Source organism: Oncorhynchus keta, unplaced genomic scaffold, assembly GCF_023373465.1.
Source record: "Oncorhynchus keta strain PuntledgeMale-10-30-2019 unplaced genomic scaffold, Oket_V2 Un_contig_22877_pilon_pilon, whole genome shotgun sequence".
Classification (NCBI taxonomy): domain Eukaryota; kingdom Metazoa; phylum Chordata; class Actinopteri; order Salmoniformes; family Salmonidae; genus Oncorhynchus; species Oncorhynchus keta.
In genome coordinates this window covers 5,259-10,576 of record NW_026283090.1, presented here as the reverse complement: position 1 = coordinate 10,576, position 5,318 = coordinate 5,259, and positions in this window count along the sequence as shown.

Below are 5,318 nucleotides of genomic sequence, written 5' to 3'. Positions count from 1 at the left end.
GCTTCCCTGCTGCCCAGTGACATGGCTCTGATAGGGAGGCACCTGGGGACAGGAGACACACAGACAGACTGGGTTAGTTTAGACTAGACACACAGACAGACTGGAGTTGGTTTAGACTAGACACACAGACTGGGTTAGTTTAGACTCGGCCTATAGACACACACAGACAGACTGGTTAGTTAGACTAGACAGACAGACAGACAGACAGACAGACAGACTGGGTTAGTTTAGACTAGGCCGACAGACAGACAGACAGACAGACAGACAGACAGACAGACAGACAGACAGACAGACAGGCAGGCAGGCAGGCAGGCAGGCAGGCAGGCAGGGTCGTTGTGATGGTGACTTCCACTGCCTATATCATGTATGATGACTGTCTTGTATTGTACATAGTTTAAACTCTACAGACATAGGCTGTCAGCTCATTCTACTGGGCCAATGACTGGCCCAGGAGAGGTTAGAATCTCCACCCGGCACAGCCAGAAGAGGACTGGTCACCCCTCATAGCCTGGTTCCTCTCTAGGTTTCTAATCTCCACCCGGCACAGCCAGAAGAGGACTGGCCACCCTCATAGCCTGGTTCCTCTCTAGGTTTCTAATCTCCACCCGGCACAGCCAGAAGAGGACTGGCCCACCCTCATAGCCTGGTTCCTCTCTCGGTTTCTAATCTCCACCCGCACAGCCAGAAGAGGACTGGCCACCCCTCATAGCCTGGTTCTTCTAGGTTTTCTAATCTCCACCAGGCACAGCCAGAAGAGGACTGGCCACCCTCATAGCCTGGTTCTCTCTCGGTTTCTAATCTCCACCGGCACAGCCAGAAGAGGACTGGCCACCCCCATAGCCTGGTTCCTCTCTCTAGGTTTCTAATCTCCACCCGGCACAGCCAGAAGAGGACTGGCCACCCCTCATAGCCTGGTTCCTCTCTAGGTTTCTAATCTCCACCATGCACAGCCAGAAGAGGACTGGCCACCCTCATAGCCTGGTTCCTCTCTAGGTTTCTTCCTAGGTTCTGGCCTTTCTATGGAGTTTTTCCGAGCCACTGTGCTTCTACACCTGCATTGCTTGCTGTTTGGGGTTTTAGGCTGGGTTTCTGTACAGCACTTTGAGATATCAGCTGATGTAAGAAGGGCTTTATAAATACATTTGATTTGATTTTGATTTGATTGGGCCAGATTACATTGTGGAACAGGCCAGGTAACATCTAACTAAAGGCTAGAGTGAGGAAGATGTTACAGTGTCTTGTCTGTGACTGAGTCATCATCATCATCAAGGGAATTTGTACCAACTAGCAACACACATCGACGGGGTGGCAACTGGCAACAACATTGGATCGTCGAGGGCGCAACTTTGTTTCAACATCGGCAACGTTCTAAGAACGTTAGAACGTTAAAACGTAAAAAATGAATGCCATTTTGTCGGAAAATAATAGCAACAATTTATCTACACATCTGCTTTTAGTGGACGTACCTGGTGAGATAAAGTTAGCTAGCGACCCGAATACTCACTAACGTTATTACGTCGGATTTACTACATTGTAGACTAGGCTATATTTGACATCTTACCCGTGTTAAAGTCCCTTGGATGAAGAATAACACATCCCAGCGTGGTGTTTAACTTGGTATAAGGTTGTAATAGCCATGCTTCTTGCGATATATCGGAACAACGCCTGGTTCGGGATCAAGAATAGAAACACTGACAGGAATCAGACATTTTCCCTCACTTTACGGCAAGGCAAGCCATGGAAACCAACCAGGGACGCCCTTACACTGGGCGGGAGGGAGCGAGGGTGGGCGAGATAAGAGAGAGAGATGAGAGAGAGAGAGAGAGGATAGAGAAGAGAAGAGAAGAGAGAGAGGAGAGAGAAGAGAAGAGAAGAGAGAGAGGAGAGAGAGAGAGATGAGAGAAAGGCCGCCGTAGGCAGACATGGCTCTCAAGAGAAGACAGGCTATGTGCTCACTGCCCACAAAATGAGGTGGAAACTGAGCTGCACTTCCTAACCTCCTGCCCAATGTATGACCATATTAGAGAGACATATTTCCCCCAGATCACACAGATCCACAAAGAATTCGAAAACATATCCAATTTTGAAAAACTCCCATACCTACTGGGTGAAATTCCACAGTGTGCCATCACAGCAGCAAGATTTGTGACCTGTTGCCACGAGAAAAGGGCAACCAGTGAAGAACAAACACCATTGTAAATACAACCCATATTTATGCTTATTTATTTTATCTTGTGTCCTTTAATTATTTGTACATTGTGTATATATATGTATGTATATATATATATAATATGACATTTGTAATGTCTTTACTGTTTTGAAACTGTTGTATGTGTAATGTTTACTGTTAATTTTTGTTGTTTTTCACTTTATATATTCACTTTGTATGTTGTCTACCTCACTTGCTTTGGCAATGTTAACACATGTTTCCCATGCCAATAAAGCCCTTGAATTGAATTGAAATTGAGAGAGAGGATAGAGAGGAGATACAAGAGGAGAGAGAAGAGGAGAGAGAGAGAGGAGGGACAAGAGGAGAGAACTGAGAGGGAAGGGGAGGGATGAGGAGAGAGAGGAAATAAGTTTTTGCTCAAGTGATACACACGCAAAACACACACAAATACTCTCACACACACTAGTGATGCGCATGTTGACTCATAACCCTCAGTCCAAACCGCGGAGAAGGCGGGTCATTAAATATTGTTTGGTTGAAGGGCGGGTGTGAGGCGAGCGGTCGGACCGGAGGCGAGCGGTCGGGCGGTAAATGAAGATCAAATAATACCGTAACAATCCATAACTGTCTCATTCTTGTGCAATGTATATCGATCTATAGGCTACATTGATGTTTTTTCATTTCATTATGTTAGGCTATTTGGCATTAGTGCGTAAGCCTTAACTTAAAAGTGCCTAACTGTATGCGCGTCAAACTAAGCCAAATGATTTTGGGACAGGTCAGAAAAGTATAAATCGATCCACGGAGGCGATCAATGGACGATGCGAATTACATGGGAGCCAGGAGGGGGGGGCTCCGCTCCGCTCCCCGTTAGCCCTCCTTAAATAATGCTAATTTAACCAGTCTCTTATTTGTTTAAAATGGAGTGGTAAATATGTTTTACAGTGATAAAATATTACAAGAAAAACTTCCAAATGAAACGAACACCCTCCACATCTGTGTTATGGTTTAAACCATTTATTATGACGTGACAGCACTGTCCACTCAATAGTGCAACATTTCGGTCTCAGCTGAGCGCCTTCAAAACGCATAGATGTTCCTTTCCACCACTTCCGCATTTTCGCCAGTTGTTTGTCATGCGCCCTTGATTAAAACAAAAAGAAGCCTTTATTCCAATTCATTCTATTTATTAATTGTTTGATTTTGTCAGTCAGCTGTTTAGAGGCGTATTGGTTTCCAGGGGCATTGTGGGTATTGGTGTTCACCGTACCATTCATAGCCTGAAGTACCAGAGCATTTATTTAACTTTATTATCTTCTATCGATATTAGATTTTTTTATTTCCTGGATCAACTGATGATGGTCGACAATATCACTTGACAACTAGTCTACAGCTAGACACCAATATCACTAGACACCAATATCACTAGACACCAAAATCACTAAACACCAATATCACTAGACAACTAGTCCACAGCTGGACACCAATATCACTTGACAGCTAGTCCACAGCTAGACACCAATATCACTAGACACCAATATCACTAGACAACTAGACACCAACATCACTAGACACCAATAATAATATATGCCATTTAGCAGACGCTTTTATCCAAAGCGACTTACAGTCAAGTCTGCATACATTCTACGTATGGGTGGTCCCGGGAATCGAACCCACTACCCTGGCGTTACAAGCGCCATGCTCTACCAACTGAGCTACAGAAGGACAACTAGACACCAATATCACTAGACAGCTAGACACCAATATCACTAGACACCAATATCACTAGACAACTAGACACCAATATCACTAGACAACTAGACACCAATATCACTAGACAGCTAGACACCAATATCACTAGACAACTAGACACCAATATCACTAGACAACTAGACACCAATATCACTAGACAGCTAGACACCAACATCACTAGACACCAATATCACTAGACAACTAGCCTACAGCTAGACACCAATATCACTAGACACCAATATCACTAGACAACTAGACACCAATATCACTAGACAACTAGCCTACAGCTAGACACCAATATCACTAGACAACTAGCCTACAGCTAGACACCAATATCACTAGACAACTAGCCTACAGCTAGATACCAATATCACTAGACAACAGCTAGACACCAATATCACTCGACAACTAGCCTACAGCTAGACACCAATATCACTGACAACTAGACTACAGCTTGACACCAATATCACTAGACACCAATATCACTAGACACCAATATCACTAGACACCAAAATCACTAGACACCAATATCACTAGACACCAATATCACTAGACAACTAGCCTACAGCTAGACACCAATATCACTAATAATAATAATAATAATATATGCCATTTAGCAGACGCTTTTATCAAAGCGACTTACAGTCATGTGTGCATACATTCTACGTATGGGTGGTCCCGGAATCGAACCCACTACCCTGGCGTTACAAGCGCCATGCTCTACCAACTGAGCTACACACTAGACAACTAGCCTACAGCTAGACACCAATATCACTAGACAACTAGTCTACAGCTAGACACCAATATCACTAGACACCAAAATCACTAGACACCAATATCACTAGACACCAATATCACTAGACAACTAGCCTACAGATAGACACCAATATCACTAGACAACTAGACACCAATATCACTAGACACCTAATGACAAATGACAAAACGCTTTTCATAGCCGAGCATTCAGAGGTCGAGCCCGAGGGGGGGCAAAGACCAGACAGGAAGAGCACATCAGTGACTCAACCCATTCAGAGGTCGAGCCCGAGGGGGCGCAAGACCAGACAGGAAGAGCACATCAGTGACTCAACCCATTCAGAGGTCGAGCCCGAGGGGCGCAAGACCAGACAGGAAGAAGAGAAGAAGAAGAAGAAGAGCACATCAGTGACTCACCCCATTCAAGTCGAGTTTTAGTGAAAAAAGCCTGGCAACGATGTAACACACCCCTCCTAGGGACGGCATGAAAAGAGAATCCCAGTGGAGAGAGAGAGGGAACCGGCCATGCAGTGACAGCAAGGGCGTTTCGCTGCTCCAGTGTCCTTCTGTTCACCTTCACATCCCTGGGCCAGACTACACTCAATCATAGGACCCCACTGAGATGAGTCTTCTGTAAAGACTT